The sequence below is a fragment of the Saccopteryx bilineata genome, chromosome 6 (assembly GCF_036850765.1).
Source record: "Saccopteryx bilineata isolate mSacBil1 chromosome 6, mSacBil1_pri_phased_curated, whole genome shotgun sequence".
In the NCBI taxonomy this organism is placed as follows: Eukaryota; Metazoa; Chordata; class Mammalia; order Chiroptera; family Emballonuridae; genus Saccopteryx; species Saccopteryx bilineata.
This window is the reverse complement of record NC_089495.1, coordinates 92712744-92732167: the sequence shown is the minus strand read 5'-3', so window position 1 is coordinate 92732167 and position 19424 is coordinate 92712744.

The window sequence follows — 19424 nt, the reverse complement described above, 5'->3', positions numbered from 1 at the left end:
ACAGTCTATGCCAAATGTATGACCAGTAGTCACGGCCACCATCACAGTGGCCTGGCTCTTGCAGGTTTGCACTTGATCTGCACAGACAGTAATGAAACAATTGAGCCAAAAACTGGTGGTCCATTTTCCTTTAATCCTAGCTCGCACCCAGCAAGCAAGTAAATACACACGGTGGGAAACAGTTCCCTTTCTATTCAGCGCTCCCAAAGCCACTGACTCATCTGAGTTTTCCTAGAATCAAAGGCTCCCATCTCTTTGCCTCCATTCTGGCTGCCTCCTCTCCCCCACGTGGCCTCTCTCTCTCCCCTGGAACAACATAATCTCCCTAAAATGGCCTCCTAGCTCCACCTTTTAAAACCTTTAGTGTTTTGGGGTGAAAGACCCTCCTCCAGCACCACATTAGCATAACCAAGCCCCTACCCAAGCAAGAAGGTAATCAGCTGCCCCATGTGGGCAGCGGCCATCTTTAACAGAGTGAGCAAAATATATATTTTCTGCTTGACACTGTTTGGCATATATGGGGAATGTTTTGGTATTGGAGCTATTTGAAGATTGGAGCTATTTGGGTGGTCCAAGTTTGGAATAAAGAGGAAAGGTAATATAGCATATTCTACTTCTAAGGCCTCATCCTTAGGAAATTAGAAAAGATACAGACCAAGATTTATGAACCAATATATTCATGGCAGCGGTACAAATAGCACAAAAACGTGGAAATGATTTAAATACCTAACAGCATGAGGTTCATTAATAACTTATGTATAACCAGATGTCATGTAATTAAAATGAATGCTTTCAAAGAATATTTAGTGACATTGGGGGAGGGGAGGTAGAGCTTTTCATTGTATATTAAATGTAAAATTCAAGGACAGGGCTGATGTTTATGTGTATGGCATTGCCTAAAACTTACACATCAAATCTTTCTTTCAAAATTTTTGTAATTCATTCTCTACTTCTTAAACAGAGAATATTAATATTATTGTTTACATTGTTGACAGAGATTTATTCTAGCAAGCAAATATTGACATCTACTATATATGTTCAGGTCAATGCTAAATTGCTATAACAAAAAGATACCAAAAGTACAATGGCTTCAATAAGACAATGAAACAGAATTATTTCTCTCTTAAGTAATCCTCTGGCTGGTGTAGGCTTGTTGAGTAGCTCCACTTTGAAAGGTCACTCAGGGAACCTGGTTTCTTTTATCTTGGTTCTCCATCTTCCTCTGAGTTGTTGTTTTTTCCTGCATAATCAAAGCTTTGTTGGAGCTGTGCCCCTGTTCTAGCCTACAGGAAGGAAGAGAGCAATGAGGTCAATAAACTTTGTTTTTAAGGATGTGGAGCAAAAGTTGCTCACATTACTTCTGTTCATTTTCCATTATCCAAAATGTAGTCACATGGTCAGACCAGCTGTAAAGGAAACTAGAAAGTAGAGGGGGAGTGGTGTGCTCTGTGACTTAAAGGAAGGTGAGAAGGGTTAGTTGAGGACAATAAACTCTCCCAAATCCGCTATAACACAGTATGCCCTCAGGGGTCCTTTATTAACTGTTCCCCCCAAACTAAAGGTTTTAGTTCTTCTTTCAGTAGTGGAAACTCTGTGACTCAGTATACCAGCAAACACAGCTTTGTGTGCATACTCCTTGCCCTTGTGTGGGTGTTGGGCAACAAGTATGTTAGGCTTGCTCGCCTTGTACTTTGCCTGATTGGTGCATTGGCGTGGGGCAGCGCCTTGTGTGTGTAGTCTATGGAAGGCTGAGGGTGCTTGCCCTCAGGGTGGCAGATTGGAAATTGCAGATTGCCTGCCTGCTTGGGAGGGGCCATTGTTTGCCTGAAAAGGGGTGTTGTCCCCCCCCCCAAAAAAAATGCCTGTTTTTCTTGAGAGTACAGAGAGAAAGGGAAGCAGTTTTCTCTGAGTGCTTGCTCATCCACAGTTGTGAGACTTTAATAAACAAAATGGCCCACCATTTTCTGGCTCCACAGTTCCTTTACCATCTGCCCAAATCCAGCTGGAACCTGCATGACCACGGCCACCAGCCTTACAGCAGGTTTCTAGCAACCTTATGAATGAGTGATGTCCACAGTGTCCTGTTCTCAAGAGCCCTGCTCAGCTCCTGTAGACTCAAGGCTATGACTTTTTCATGGAATCAATCTGTCTCGAATTTAGTCTTCTTTTCCTGCTGCCTTCTACAATATTTCCCCCAGCATTGCTGTCTTTTCCAGAGAACCCTGCCTTTTCATGGTGTGCCTTAGGTATGAAAGTCTCAGTTCTGTCACTTTTATTGCCAGAGATGTTTCGGGTTTAATTGCTTTAGAATCTACTTGTTTATTTTCTGGTGGTCTAGTGTATTCGTAGAGTTCTCCCTTAATGCCGTATTTCAAATGATCTTTTTTTTATTTTATTTTACTATCAGCTTCTTCACTGTCCAATTTTCACATTTGTATATAGTAATTGGGAGTTAGCATTGGTCTCTAATGACACATCATTGCTCTTGGTGAACTTCCTTAATTCTTCCATTGTTGCCCTTCTGAGAATCAGCTTCCTCCTGATTTCTTGTCTGCTGTCTCCATCTGACTTTATGACTGATACAAATCTGTAACAATTTTAGTGTCTTCATTGTCAATGTTAAAGTTGTGTGTGGTCATGATTTTTGTCTTCTTGGTGTTCAAGTGCAGTCCTGCTCTGGTACTTTCTTCTTTGACTTTCATCAGAAGGCTACTTCAGCCAGTAAGATAGTGTCATCTGCATTTCTTAAGTTATTGATAGTTCTTCCACCAATTTTCACTCCTCTGAGTTAGTCTAGTTTTTTGTATGATGTGTTCTGTATACAGATTAAATAAATAGGAAGATAAAATGCACCCTGTCTGACACCTTTTGCCTTTAGGAAACCATTCTGTCCTGACAGTGGTTTTCTGTCCATAATACACGTTCCGCATAAAAACACTTAAGTTTACTGTGAGTAGAGAAACTAGATAATCTGATATAGCTAGTATAAATCTCATACCACAAACCGGTGGGAAAAAGTAACCATATTCCTCTATTAACTTTACACTGATTTAAATCTAACTCTAGTCTGACCTGTGGTGGCGCAGTGGATAGTGTTGACCTAGAATGCTGAGGTTGACGTTTCAAAACCCTGGGTTTCCCTGGTCAAGGCAAATGGAAATTGATCCTTTCTGCTCCTTCCCTCTTTTCTCTCTCTCTCCTCTCTAAAATGAATGAATAAATAAATAGATTAATTAATTAATTAATTAAATTTAACTCTACTTCTGGTCAGATAGTTCGGTTGGTTAAGAGCATCGTCCTGAAGCGCAGAGGTTGCTGGTTCGCTCCCCGTTTGGGACACATACAGGAACAGATTGATGTTCCTGCCTCTCCCTCTCACTTCATCTCCCTCTCCCTCCCTCCATGCCTCTCTCACTAAAATCAATAAGTAAATATTAAAAACAAAACCTAACTCTAATCCCGTGCCATTTGGCTGGCAAGACATTCCCTCTTGGGTCTCACTGGACTCCTCTCAGGGTGTGTCAAGGTCTTGTGCTGAGCCCCCAGCATCTGTCAGTGCAGGGGAGGTGGCCGTTTCCTCCCACCCCTACTGCAGAGAGCACAGGGGGCCTTCTGAAACCACAGGTACAGGGCACAGGCCTTACCTCTGGGTTCTCCTGCCATCCAGTTCCTCCCCCACCTAGCCCAGCCAGGACGCAGGTCCCAGGACCCCTGCAGACAGGGCCTCTGGATCTGTTTTGACCTGTTTTGTGTAAACCTTTCTCCTCTCCTTCAGTGATGTTCGAGAAAATGTTGTGAAAGCCTGAAGTCCAGGCTCACATTACAAACAAATGACACAAAACACTGTAGCCCTTAATCAGGTTTCTGCTCTCCATGCCGCAGAATGTCCACCTGCTGGAAGCAGCAGGAGAGGGGGAACTACAGCAAACAAACCACCAAGCAGCACCTGGAAGAACCCCTCTCCCTGCCCTCGCTGGGACTGTGAACACAGCCAATGTGCTTTCGCCACGCGAACCGTCCATTCTGAATTCACGGAGCTCTTTCTTTTCTGCTTGGTTCCCGGTTTGGGGTCAGAATGTGAAGAGTTTGTAAGGTTAGATAACCTGTCCCTCAGTGATGGATCTGTGTCTGAGTTTCTCAAAGATTAAAAAAAGAAAAAGAAAAAGACTGGCAAGGGGGAACCGTGAAAGAGGAATAGCTTACACTTTTAACTGCTGCACCCATGAAGTTGGCCCAGGGTTTAAAAATAAGGCGCCGGAGGCTGTGGAAAGCTCGAAGGGCAGCCATTTATCACCGGACCCAGGCCCGCAGAGGGAGCGGCAGCAGCCCTGGAGCCCTGAGCAGGACAGATAAGAGAAAAAGAGGGGGAAATATAAATTCCACCCAAATCACAACCAGGGCAAGTAAATGGGTTTCTTTCTTTCTTTAGGCAGCTTCCCCCTCACCCACTCCCGAGAGAATAAAACTCACTCTCTCTAAATCAGTTTTTTTGAGAATCAAATCTCTTATTCCTCAGTTCTTTGCCTGACTTCCCCAACATCAACATTTCAAGTTTTTAGAAATACTTGACATTTTTCCTGTCAATTTAACACCAGCCAGCGATATTTTTTTTTATTTAAGAAAAACTCATTTTACCACAGTGAAAACATGACAAAAAGCAGCAGGCAACCACGTCTCCGCTAAGGGTGCAGGCGCCTCGCGCAGAGGGCCGGCCGGGAGGGCCTCGGAAGTTCAGCAAGCAAGGCGAGCGTCTTCATGTTTTATGTCAGGGAAAACTTTCTCCCCAGCTTTACTTGGTCACGGAGATGAAGAAGTGTAGCAGGCACTTTCCAAGATGCTGTGGTCAACGTCTTTATTAATGATCTTGCAGAGACAGCAACTGGTACTTAAATGAAGTTTACAGATAATGCTAAATTAAGAGCTGTTGCTAATACCAGTAGGGACAACACAGTAATAAATAAACCTGTGATGGTTAAAAATACAGGGAAGAAAAATGGGGGAAAGATAGAAAACATCTGAAAGCTTATGGAATATGTACATTTTGTGATCTTATGTGAAAGCTACCATGCCTCTCCCAGAAGACCTAATTTAGGGTAAATATGAAGACACTGATTTAAGGAGAGAAGAAATTCCGTGTCTTTTTCTCACACCTCTAATGGAGCTCAACTCAGCAATAATGAAACTGAGTATGGCATTATTTCAGCAATATCAGGACATATTTTTCCCAGCCACAAAAGCTATTAGAGCTAAGCAGTAAGTGCAAAAAAAAAAAAATTAAAAATTCTTCCGGAACCATCCATTTTGTGGGGAAGAGGAGACGAAGGAGAAGGACTGTGAGGTAGTTTAAGAGAAATTGTTAGCACATCCTTGAGCAAACAGCAGGGAAAGCAGGGATCTGGACCAAAAAACTAACAAGAACCCTGGGAATGTGGTACCAGCAAGAAGGAAGACTCAGGATTTCCAGAACACCTCATACCAGTCCTGGAAAAGACGAGCAGAAAAGACTGTACTTGTATAAGAAAATGTGTGGAAAAGATCTCTGACGCATTTTCCTGGTGACCTCTAAGAATGATCTCCCTGTGAAACAGCAGGTTGGTGGTTACCAGAGGCAGGAGCTGGGGGAGACGGGGAGGTGGAAAAGGGTACGAACTCCCAGTTATAAGGTTAGTAAGTTCTGGAGCAGGGGTTGGGAATCTATGGCTCATGAGCCAGATGTGGCTCTTTTGATGGCTGCATCTGGCTCGCAGACAAAACTATAATAAAAAAAATAATGTTAAAAATACAAAACATTCTCATGTATTACAATCCATTCATTTCCTACCGCTCATGTTCATGGTTGCAGGTGGCTGGAGCCAATCACAGCTGTCCTCCGAGACAACACCAAATCTTTATTGCATAATGCGTATCATACACGGGTCGTTGTATGGCTCTTATGGAATTACATTTTAAATTTTGTGGCGTTCATGGCTCTCTCAGTCAAAAAGTTTCCGGACCCCTGTTCTGAAGAATGTAGTGCACAGCATGGTGACCACAGTTTATAGAATGTGCTGTATGGTATTTTTTAAAGGTGCTAAGAGAGTAGATCTTCCAAGTTCTCATTAAAAGAAAACAATATTTGTAATTATGTGAGGTGATGGATGTTAACTAAATTTAGTGAGGTCATCATTTCACAATTTATTTATAAATTATTATATTGTACACTTTTAACTTGCATACTAGTATGTTGTAGACTGCAAGTGGCAAAAAGCCTTTGTAGATTCGAGGCTTAGCAAAATGCTAAGTTCTCCACCACCACTACCCACCTCCATATTGGCTATGAAGCTGAGTATTTGCACCCTCTTCACTTGCTTAAGTTGCTGGAAGCAATTTACATGCCCTTCCTCTCACCCTTTGTTTATTCAAATGTTGGTTGATTTCGCTTATGCATGGTGAGGGGATTCCTGTTTATGCCTTGAGAGAATTCCTGTTTTAGCCTCAGATGTGTAACTTTGTACCAAGGACCTCCTTGTTTTGCATATGGCTATATAATAAAGCAACTGGGGCTATGGGGTACTCGGATATTACCATCAGCATTAAAGAAGCCTCCCGATCCCATCCTTTTTTCTCAATGAGTCTGTTTTCTTAATTCCTCACCGTTCTCCCTCAAGACCCAGAATTACGAACCATGCTGGTCCGCAGTAGTAGTATATATCAATTATATCTCAATAAAACTGAGAAAAGGGACAGCAAAAAATGGGCTTAAGTATACTCAAAAACCACCAGTTCATCATGGAAATGGTCACCATCACCATCAACAGCATGGCCTTCTGCCATGTAGAAATGCTGCCATTCATATACCTGCCAGAAGCTGAACTTGACTGCAATCATGGCTTCCATTGGCACTCTCACCACTTTCGTGCCCAAAATTGACCATGCAGCACTGTCGATAGCAATAGCCAAATACCCAGGCCGTCATATTCTCCTGTCCAATGGATCCCATTAACAGCCCACTTCTTCATGTGTTTCAGTTCTGAATCAGTTTCACATGGCTGATTGGCAGGGCCTAGGTCACTGCCTGTGTCCTAACTGCAGGGCAACCTGGGAAAAGGGGTACCATGCCTTCTAAATTGGGGTGACAAGAGTCATGAAGCTGAATATTCCCTCAAACACAAGAAGGGGTTCAAGTGATGCTGGGTATCCCAAAACCATGGAAAATGTCTAGTGGAGTGTTTGGCTCCCAAACATTAACATGCACATACTTTTTGTCATACTTAAGATTAAATAGCAACATGTTTAGCCACTATGGAACACCAAGTACTACCACCTAGTAGGTCTCTCCTATGAGCCACCTGCCAGAAGAGAGGAAAAGCCTGAGCTGCTACTGCCTTCAGGTCCAAACGCAAGGTCTCCAAGTAAGCTTGCTTCTTCCTCTCCATCTTTCACAATTCCATCTGGACAGTCTTTAAAGCTGTTTTGTAATCAAAACTACAATGAGATACCACCTCACTCCTGTTAGATTAGCTATTATCAACAAGACGGGTAATAGCAAATGTTGGAGAGGCTGTGGAGAAAAAGGAACCCTCATTCACTGTTGGTGGGACTGTAAAGTAGTACAACCATTATGGAGGAAAGTATGGTGGTTCCTCAAAAAACTGCAAATAGAACTACTTTATGACTCAGCAATCCCTCTACTGGGTATATACCCCAAAACCTCAGAAACATTGATACGTGAAGACACATGTAGCCCCATGTTCATTGCAGCACTGTTCACAGTGGCCAAGACATGGAAACAACCAAAAAGCCCTTCAATAGAAGACTGGATAAAGAAGATGTGGCACATATACACTATGGAATACTACTCAGCCATAAGAAATGATGACATCAGATCATTTACAGCAAAATGGTGGGATCTTGATAACATTATACAGAGTGAAATAAGCAAATCAGAAAAAAACAAGAACTACATGATTCCATACATTGGTGGAACATAAAAATGAGACTAAGAGACATGGACAAGAGTGTGGTGGTTACCAGGGGTGGGGGGAGGGAGGACATGGGAGGGAGGGAGGGAGAGAGTTAGGGGGAGGGGGAGGGGCACAGAGAACTAGATAGAGGGTGGCGGAGGACAATCTGACTTTGGGCGAGGGGTACGCAACATAATTTAATGACAAAATAACCTAGACATGTTTTCTTTGAATATATGTACCCTGATTTATTAATGTCATCCCATTACCATTAATAAAAATTTATTTAAAAAAAATAAAGCTGTTTTGTAAATAAAATATGGAAGGCTATAGTAGAGGAACAAATGTTGGATAAACTGTGCAAATATATGTACCAAATAGCAAGGAAGAAACATGAATAAATGCAATGGTTCTTCTTTCTGAACCAGTCACAAGGTTATAGTAGTATTTTTTTATTTTCTTCTTCTACCCATTTTATGTTCCCATTGTCATCAGCCCATGTGTCAGTCAGTCAGGAGTCTTTGCCTGTTCGAGAGAACCCAAATTTTATTCCCAAAATAGACAAGCCATTGGTAATCTTGCCTGTAGAGGGTCACTGCAGTTTTCTTGTCTTTATTCACTAGATAAGGAAAAACTAGGAGACACTGCAGAGAATTCCCTGGGTTCCATGTAGAATCCTCCCTGTTGCCATTGTGTAACAGCAACCTGATTTTCCATTAATAACAAGGTTCAACCATCTCAGTTAACATGGGGACCCTATTTTTGCCTGTTTTCCTGAAGCAAGAAGAATGCTAGATGGCCAGTTAGCAATATCAGCTTCCAACACTGTTGCATCTCCTAATAATGGAAACATTCTTTCTTTGTTTCTAAAACATTTAAACCAGGAGAGTTGGAAGATACAAAGAGAAAAAATAAAGACCATTAAAGTTATTCGATTAGAATAGTGAGATTTGCCGTGCCCACCCCCACCCCTTGATTTCAGGACTTCTGTGTTCTGGCTGTGGGGAAACAGCACCAGATACTGGTCACTGGTTTAGTCAAACTCACATCTTATAGAATAGCACACAGGCTGCAACAGAGCTGGAACTGAGCCTTCAGAAGTGGAGCTTTCCATTGGGATATCAGGCCAACTGCTTCTGGGTGGCAGGGTACACAGTGCAACTGTTAATGGTGAATCACACCAGATGTTAAACCTAGGTCCTTGAGTTTGGGCTAAGAAAGAATTCAGACCCAAGTGTCAAACACAAGCAGAAGTTTATTTAGAAAGTCAAAGAGGTAGAAGAAGTGAGCCAGGAAATAAGGAGCCCCCTGGGCTGCTTGGACTCAGAAAACAAGTTACAGAGGCAAAATAAGGGCCTTTGGAGCTTAGGAGAAAGAAAGCAAAGGTATACGCCCCGAGGAAAGAAAGAATGGGGAAAGAGGGGCATGTGGAGAAGGAGGGAGAGCATGTTCGCTGACTTCTTCATTTTAATGGCTTTTATCCATTTCCAAAGGTGGGGATTTTATGGGAGGTCATAGGGGAGATTCTCAACAGAATGTTAGCTTTTCCAGGTGTGTTCTTTCAGAGTTGTGCTCTCCACTGATTGGTCAACTCCAGGGCAGGAGATCATTAGTCATCATAGCTAGTCCTGACGTGGCTATGGTGTCACCCTGCCTGGCCTTGATTTTCTGGGCCCAGAGCCAAAACACAACTGAGGCCTGGATATTGTCTCTAGTTTGATCGAAGCTGGTTCTGTGGTCAACAAACCCCGGGGGGGGGGGGGGGGGGGGGGAGAGAAAGACTGTTTGATGCAGGCCAGAAACTCATTGTCCTGGGGGCTTAATGCTCAGGTGAGTGGTCATGCAAGGGCTTGTATGGGAGTCCGATGAGGCTGTTCTCCAGCCCCCTTGTTCCTCCTCAGAGGGGTCTGCCACATGAGTTGCAATATGCTAGGGGAGGAAAGGTCACCCTGGAGGCAAGATCCCATCCTAGTTTTGCCTGTTGCTGGGTGCGTAGTGCTCTCCATGCTGGTGACATTCAGTACCTGGCCAATCATTCCTACTCTGCTTGTGCCTAACTGCCTACCTGCTACAGAACCAGTGCATCCCACAATCACATCAGTTCATGTCTCTTGCTCTGAAATAAATTCTTTCTTGTGTAAATTGTGGCCCTAGCTCAGACAATATTATGAAAAGGCAATCTGGCCCTGGCCGATTGGCTCAGTGGTAGAGTGTCGGCCTGGCGTGCAGGAGTCCCGGATTCGATTCCCAGCCAGGGCACACAGGAGAAGTGCCCATCTGCTTCTCCACCCCTCTCCCTCTCCTTCCTCTCTGTTTCTCTCTTCCTCTCCCACAGCCAAGGCTCCACTGGAGCAAAAGTTGGCCCAAGCGTTGAGGATGGCTCTATGGCCTCTGCCTCAGGAGCTAGAATGGCTCTGGTTGCAACAGAGCAACGCCCCAGATGGGCAGAGCATCGCTCCCTGGTGGGCGTGCCGGGTGGATCCCAGTCAGGCACATGCAGGAGTCTGTCAGCTGCCTCCCCGTTTCCAACTTCAGAAAAATACAAAAAAAAAAAAAAAAAAAGAAAAAGAAAAGGCAATCTGACATTTCTCAGTGGGTAGCCACTGGGCTCTTGCCTCCATGTAATTTTCTCTTTATCCTTTTCCAGTTGGTTTAAGGAGTCAGAGAACATGATCCCCAAGGCTTCTCAGAATCACACAGCATTCTCAAAGAGTTCAATCCAGCCCACCAACAGAGTCCTGAGAGGCCAGATTTACAGCAGACTCTAATCTCCTTTCTCTCCCTCCTCTTCCTCCTGCCATGCCTCCTGCCCCCTCCCCCCACCTTTCCTCTAGGTCTCCTAATCCCTCTCTTTCTTCCTTTAGCCTTTTTTATTATTCTGTTGTTCTTTTATATTTTCTATGTTTTCTTCTTCTTCTCCTCCTAATTATTTCTTCTATTCCACCTTGCACACTCTTGCTCATGTTTATAGTTTTAATCATCTACTGCCTGATCTAAATGGGGAGAAACCCAGTCCCCACCTAAATTTTCAAGAGCAACTTTTGTCACACTCAACCCCAGGCATTCTGTGTCATAGAAAACATAGCACATGTGGAAATAAAAGAAATCGTGGGACTAGTACATTAAATTATTCTTCGTAGCATAAAAACATCAATCTTTCTCATTTGTCTAAAAGTTCAAGCTTTGTTTCCTTCAAATCAGGGGAAGTGATTGCCAATTCCCTTGTACAATCCTTACAAATTTTTACAGTTTCAATTTCTGAGATCATTTCTCTTTACAAAATAATAATCCTCTGTCACGTCCATAGTCTTATTAGAACATTGTGTTTTAACCAAGCATTTGATAGGCTTTTAATCAGTCTGCATGCCTCTATATTTATTTTATCATGTTAGATTTAAGTAGATATTTTTAAGAACAATGCCTTTTAACCCCTTTGGATATTTTTTTATATCTGTGCTGTTGTGTGTTGTTTTACCCTTTTCTAACTTGTGTTGACAACTTTTATTTTCTGACTTTGATCTTTAGTAATAGATCTATGATAAAAGTAATCATTATTTCTGTAATCTGCCATCTTTCAAAAGCTTTGAAGCCCAGGCTTAAATGTTCTCTATTGACTATCAAACATCTGTTTTTACTAATAATATGGCTTTATAAAAAAGATAAAGAATGGCTTAAATTTTCAGTGAGGATTTTTCAATTGAGTCATAAATGAGAATGTACAAAAGAAAAAAAAGAATTTATTGCAAATAGCATGTGAGTAGAAATAGTCTAGAGTGGAAGGAAATTCTCTGAGAATAAAAAAAGCACTAGGAACATGCACGTAAATACACACATTTTTTCTGGGGTTATGATTTTGCATCTTTTGGGGTCTTGGATGCCTATAAGAATCTAAATAAGACCATAGACTTTCTTCCCAAAAGAAACACATTAACACACAAGGTTTATGGACCCCAAGGTAAGAACCCATCTCTAAGGAATAATGTTAGACAATTGTTACAAGTCTTGCTCTTGTTCTGCTCCAAAGCCCCACTTGTTGAAACTTAGTGTTCATCTTGAAGTAGAAGTGAGTCAGTACCAGCTGAGCATTAGCATTCTATCCATGACAAATGGACAAGAAAAGAAAAAGTGAGTATGGAAATGAGTGAATGAACTCAAGCACAATTCATCATGGCTCTGACCATGTAAAAATACTGTGGGCCCAAGTTTGGACAAAGTCATTCTGGGCAGAAGAGAGAGCCTGAGCAAAGGGAGGAGGTATGAAGTGTCGTGTTGTGTCTGGCAAACTGCCCATGTGCAGGGGCAGTAAAGAGATGGGTCATTCCATGTATCTAACGTTTGGCACATAGATAACCGGTCAGCTTTGAATGTTAGAGAGATCACCCTGACCAAAGTGTGGGAAGTGCATTTGAAGAGAACAAAACCAGAATGCAGGAAGCAGGAACACCATGAGGAGATAGTGGCAGAAGTCCAGGGCAAGGTGATGAGACTCAAGTAAGGCAGTGATAGCAGACATGTCAGTGAGAGAAAACAATTTTAAAAACATGTAGGAAATTAAAAAAACAGGACTTCAGTGGAGTGGAGATTAGAGGTGATGGAAATGAAAAAGCCAGCGTGCCTTCCTTCCTAGGGGTACTTAGGTTTTGCGAGAATTCAAATGTAGAATGAATAACTTGAACATCCTGGGACCACCTCACTTGAGGCTTTGGGTGGTCTTGTGCTGAGGACACAGCACCAGGACCTTCTCATTCCACTAAGTGACTTCCAAAGTTAAAGCCAAGAAGCAAAAATATTGGGGGGATGGAATAAAGAAAGGGAGTCACAAAGAGATTTATATACCTGTCTTTGTGGCCTCCTAAGTCACGTACACACACACATGCACGCACACACTCTGAACCCCAGAAACAGAGAATGCCCCGTCAGTGCCATGCACATGTGATCTCTTTGCCTAGGACTCTTGCATCAAATGCACACACTCAGCTATGGAGTGCCTAAAGTATGTTTTCTTTGATTTCCAAAATACATTCTTTCATATTGAAAAATTGCCCCTCCAACTGCTTACACTAGAAAAATCACAGCTTATGATTCATATGCCTGATTCCGCTTCACGGAAGTTTGACTCTATTTATAGCTGATATATTTCTAATTCCTGGTGAATTCTTCTTTTTCTCTTTTTCAGGTCATTGGCAAATAAAAAATAGAAAGAACCAAAAAGATAAAAGGAAACAAAAGCGTTTGTATTGTAGCAGGAAAAATAATACCCAAACGGAAGGTAAATAGATATCTAAACAACTTACTGTAATAGAGAAAGAGGAATTTATTAGTAGCCGGTGGAGCACGTGAAGTTAGTAGCACCAAAGCATGAACTCCTCAAAGTTAGTTCTTCTGAGTCTTATATACCTTTACAGCTTTGGCTTTCATGTGACAAGTGCCTGATTTCTTTGACTTCTTTGTCTGTGGACCCACATGACTTTTGTGTATCCAGGAGGGGAGGGGGTAAGAAGGGAGATTTGGACTGTCCTTGACTGTTCACATATCTCATTTTCCTTGCTGGTGCTGAAAGTTCATTTCAGAAAACTGATAAAGGGGCTACAGGTGTGGTTTGTTACTTTTCTTTTTTATGTGTGTGACAGAAAGAAAGAGGGATAGATAGGGACAGACAGGAAGGGAGAGAAATGAGAAGCATCAGTTCTTCATTGTGGCACCTTAGTTGTTCATTGATTGCTTTCTCATATGTGCCTTGACCGGGCCGGGGGAGCTACAGCAGACGGAGTGACCCCTTGCTCAAGCCAGCAACCTTGAGGTTTCAAACCTGGGTCCTCCGTGTCTCAGTCTGATGCTCTATCCACTGTGCCACTGCCTAGGTGGTTTGTTACTTTTCAAACTTTCTCAGTCAGCCTTTTGAGCCCTTCCTCCCTTAGGTTGGAAACACTGAGGTCACTGGCTTGAGCGTAGGATCACAGATATTGCAGACCTCTTCTCCTGCATTCTTCTCGTTTCTCCCCTTTCAGTATGAAAGTAGTTCCATCAGGGCCCTTTGCTTACCTGCCTTCTCCCCAACAAGCTCTGAAGTGGTGGTGGTGTCAACAGGTGGCTGCCGTGAGGGTTTAGCTCCATCCCAGGTCCCTAATAATCTCCATTAATGCTTCCTTCAGGCAATCCATATCAAAATACAAGAAAAATATAGGTTAAACCATGTGATATTTTCTTTTGCAAACCCACTTACAAATCTCCCACATCCCAATCACCAAGCAGCTTGCTCTCCATAAGCCCTTTCTATCGAACTCTTTTTCTGTGTCAATAACAGCCGAAGGTCAGCAATCTCACATGCTTCAATTACATACGTAGAAATTCTGGAACCACTAATGTCCAGAACGTGTCCCTTCCTGAGACTGTAGGCAAGAGAAGCATTCTAAGCCACGCTTTCTGCCAGTGTCACCTGTTGCACACCCCTGTGAGTCCCCAGTTCCTCCAACTTTGTGTGGAGATTCTCTTCCCTATAAAGTTAGTGTGGGGTTGGAGGAGAAATGACAAGGAATTCTGAAAAACTCAGGGGTTTGCTTGGAAAAAATTTTTTTTTTAAATCTATCTACAGTCTAGCTTGTGTCAGATTCAGGGCAGTCATGTGGGGTCCTCCTCCAGCTTTCCAAGACCACCCCTCCAGGGCCACAGTGTCCACATGTGACAGGATGAAAGGAGGGCACATTTTCCTCATGCTGGACCTTGACTGACACCAAAAGCACTGTCCTGGTCTCTCAAGAAAGACACCTCGCTCCTGCATGAACAGGGAGAAAAATATAGGTTGTCTAAAATGTGGCCAACAAGAGAAAATGAAAGAGTCTAAACCCTGGAGACAATGGTGGGAAAATTCCTATCCCACGTTAATAATTAATTATGTAAGCTGGCACACGGGCCACCTCCCGCACACCGTACTCGGGCGGACCGTGCCACAAGCAAGCTTTCCTTTCTATTTATGTGACCAGGAGGACTTTGTATTTGATGATTTTTAAAAGACGCAGGGACTCAGCTCTGATTCTGATATATTGGTCTATTAACTATAAGAGGCCATTGGCTAAATTGTACTATTCACATGAGGGTTCAAGATGGAAAGTTATCACAATGATAGGGAAATATTCAGATTTCAGTTTTCTTCAACAGTAAAATTTGAGAATATGAGCCTATTGTGCTTCCAAACAGCCATCAGAACTAGATTTAAGAGGACCTCATTGTACAACAAATGCATTATTAAACTAGCATTTTATGCCACATTAAAAGAGAAGCAGCTTGACAATTGAGGAAGCAGGAGAGCTTGGTCCACAGAACTGCCGCAGAGGGAGCTGCAGCCCCGGGAATCAGGTTCTGTGCCGCAGAGGGAGCTGCAGCCCCGGGAATCAGGTTCTGTGCCGCAGAGGGAGCTGCAGTCCCGGGGATCAGGTTCTGTGCCGCAGAGGGAGCTGCAGTCCCCGGAATCAGGTTCCGTACTGCTGCAGAGGAAGAAGCTGCAGTCCCGGGAATCAGGTTCGGTACCGCCGCAGAGGAAGCCGCAGCCCCCGGAATCAGGTTCGGTACCGTCGCAGAGGGAGCTGCAGCCCCGGGAATCAGGCTCCGTACCACCGCAGAGGGAGCTGCAGTCCCGGGGATCAGGTTCGGTACCGCCGCAGAGGGAGCTGCAGTCCCGGGGATCAGGTTCGGTACCGCCGCAGAGGGAGCTGCAGTCCCGGGGATCAGGCTCCGTACCGTCGCAGAGGGAGCTGCAGTCCGGGGGGATCAGGCTCCGTACCGCCGCAGAGGAAGCTGCAGTCCCGGGGATCAGGTTCGGTACCGCCGCAGAGGAAGCTGCAGTCCCCGGGAATCAGGCTCTGTACCGCCGCAGAGGGAGCTGCAGCCCCGGGAATCAGGCTCTGTACCACCGCAGAGGGAGCTGCAGTCCCGGGGATCAGGTTCGGTACCGCCGCAGAGGGAGCTGCAGCCCCGGGAATCAGGCTCTGTACCGCCGCAGAGGGAGCTGCAGTCCCGGGGATCAGGTTCGGTACCGCCGCAGAGGGAGCTGCAGCCCCGGGAATCAGGCTCTGTACCGCCGCAGAGGGAGCTGCAGTCCCGGGGATCAGGTTCGGTACCGCCGCAGAGGGAGCTGCAGCCCCGGGAATCAGGCTCTGTACCGCCGCAGAGGGAGCTGCAGTCCCGGGGATCAGGTTCGGTACCGCCGCAGAGGGAGCTGCAGTCCCGGGGATCAGGCTCTGTACCACCGCAGAGGGAGCTGCAGTCCCGGGGATCAGGTTCGGTACCGCCGCAGAGGGAGCTGCAGCCCCGGGGATCAGGCTCCGTACCGCCGCAGAGGAAGCTGCAGTCCCGGGGATCAGGTTCGGTACCGCCGCAGAGGAAGCTGCAGTCCCCGGGAATCAGGCTCTGTACCGCCGCAGAGGGAGCTGCAGCCCCGGGAATCAGGCTCTGTACCGCCGCAGAGGGAGCTGCAGCCCCGGGAATCAGGCTCTGTACCGCCGCAGAGGGAGCTGCAGTCCCGGGGGATCAGGCTCTGTACCGCCGCAGAGGGAGCTGCAGCCCCGGGAATCAGGCTCTGTACCACCACAGAGGGAGCTGCAGCCCCGGGAATCAGGTTCCGTACCGCCGCAGGGGGAGCTGCAGTCCCGGGGAATCAGGTTCCGTACCGCCGCAGAGGGAGCTGCAGCCCCGGGAATCAGGCTCCATACCGCCGTAGAGGGAGCAGCAGTCCCCGGAAATCAGGTTCTGTACCGCTGCAGAGAGAGCTGCAGCCCCGGGAATCAGGTTCTGCGAGCCTGGAGGGGCCCCTCGCAGTGAAAGAAACTGGTATTTCTTAAATAAGCAGAGTTAGGTAAGTTTTTATTTTGTTTCAGTGATATAGTTATTTAGCTGCCTCACTGCTAATTCAGTCCAGACAAGTAGGTTCAGTTCCCTAGGCCCTTGTGTTCATCAGCATCTATGGATGGAGTGTCTCAGTGGGACAGTTACTGTGAGGGACATGGAGTTTCAGAGAGCATACTCATGGTCACTGCCCTTAGGAGTATGACAGTCTAGAGGGAAGACGCATGATATGTTGACTGATCAAACACACTAGTGTTCCTCTTAAAGGAAGTAAGGAGAGGCAGGAAATTACTGGTTCCCAGTGGGAATTTCAATAGTATCAAACAAAGGTGTTGTATAAACTGTGATCCCAGTGAGCACGCTGCCTTCTCAATGTCATCGTGATGATCTCTTTTAAAGGGGCAGAGTATGCCTGACCTGTGGTGGCGCAGTGGATAAAGCGTCGACTTGGAAATGCTGAGGTCGCCGGTTCAAAACCCTGGGCTTGCCTGATCAAGGCACATATGGGAGTTGATGCTTCCAGCTCCTCCCCCCTTCTCTGTCTCTCTCTCCTCTCTAAAAAAATGAATAAATAAAAGGGGCAGAGTATATGTCTGCGATTGTTTCAAGGCATGGTGACATGTCTGTAGTAAATCATCCTCATGCGTGATCAGAGACATGCACGTTCAGGATGCTAGTCTTGGTGAGCAAAGAGAATTCATTTATGATAAGCAACATAGGGGATTTACAGTGTGTAAGACTTAGGGTCAGAAGCTCTGGCACCGGTTTTCAGCTCTGCCGCTCCCTGCCTATGGGGCCCTGGAAAAATCACTCTAGTTCCCAGGAGCTCAGATTTCCTCAGCTGTGAAACATTAATCGAATATTGCAAGTCACTAGAAGCCCAAGTTTTTATTGCATAATGTGAAACTGAGCACTTGCCCACCAACTCTAACTAGATATCTTTAAATGAAGGCAGCTACAGAGTGTTTTGTTCCTTGGTCTCAGAGCCCAGTGCAGAGTTCTGCCTGTACAAGGCCACGTGGTCATGCTGGTGAAGTAGATTTTGTTGTCTTTGTACAGTGGACATTGAGAATAAAAGATCCCAGCCATTCAATGGCTATATATTGAGCATATACCATAGGTCCCAGAAAAAAATGAAAGCAAGACAGAGTTCCTACCTCTCCCTGCAAAAGTAAGCAGGAAAAGCTCCTGGAATTTAGGTCAAGGAGATCAAATAACTACTAGCTAGCAGAATGCATGGCTTGCAGCTAGTATCATAAAACACTACATATAAAGTGATCTTAGGGTTCATACAGAAAAACCTCCGCATTTTTTTTCATTAGGGGAAACTGAGACTGAACATACACATCTTTCCCAAGCCACTCAGAGTGCTAGTGACATTTTTTATTTATTCAACATTTAGTTAAGCTACAGACCTTTTGCAAGGTACTCAAAAAAACCCAAAACCCAACGACAGTAAACAAAGAACCACAGATAAGTAAACATGATTTGGTAAAGTGTTATGACCTGGAAACCCATTTTAGAGGTGTGTCCGAGGATTCCTTGATGGAATTGAATCCAGGCTGGGCTCCTAAAGACGGGTAGAAAGCAGGAAGCTAGAACTGTGAATCCTGGTTTAGGGTTCAACCCTCTTCTACCAACGAGGACTGTAAGCACAGTGGAGACTAGCTGCTCAGGGAGGGTGGGGACGGCTGGGAATGTTCCTGGAGGAGTTTTGCCTGCGCTCAGCCATGTCTGACACAGAGGGTCAGCCACTGGGAACTTCTGTCCAGGTTTCTTGTGTCCTGTGCTTCCATGAATGGGATGGATAGAACAGTGGTAGAAAGAGCATGTCCAGCTGAGTTGAGCTGACCTGGGTTCAGTCTGAGCTCTGACAATGACCTGTGAGCAAAGCCTCTCTGGGCCTCTTACTTCCCAGCTGCAAAATGAAGAAAATACCTTCTTAATAAAGTTTTTAGGGTTTTTAATAAAATAGTGAATATAAAACAGCCAGAGACCTTCAGCAGCCAGGCTGATAGAGGATGCAGAGAGCCACTTGGAAGGGTCAGGCAACTGCAAACACATGAAATAGCAGGCTTCTTGTCAGGGGTGACTAATTGACTTTACAGAGGAAACAATACGGGTTCTCTAAACACTAAGAAATTACCTTCTGTTCTGCTCCTCTGCCTCCTTATTATCAATTAAAATTATTATAAACTTTCTCAGTCCTTTACATCAAGTTCATTAAAAGATATCTCTATAAACCCTCCATCCCAAGTTCATCACTACTATGAGCTAACTGGGAAAAGCACAAAATTAAAATTCGAATGTATGGATTTACTAATTAGAATCAATTCATTCAGTCATTGCATGTGGAAAGTAGCACAACCTCTGCTGTCTTGTTCTTCTACCATAAATTAATTGCAAAAGAAATTTTAAGGAAGGACCTAACTGAATTGTAAACATAGGCCTGGGCATGTTTTAAATAAGAGCATTAAGTGCTCTAACATATTTCCTACTTCAGAAGGGTTCACACAAGGTAGAAGGAAATGCTCTGCCCCAAAATGATCCTCCTTGATCAGATACAAAAACAAAGCGGGTGAACAGATGACATCCAAACACACAGATCCTGAACCCAAATGCATAATTTCTCATCAAAGCTGG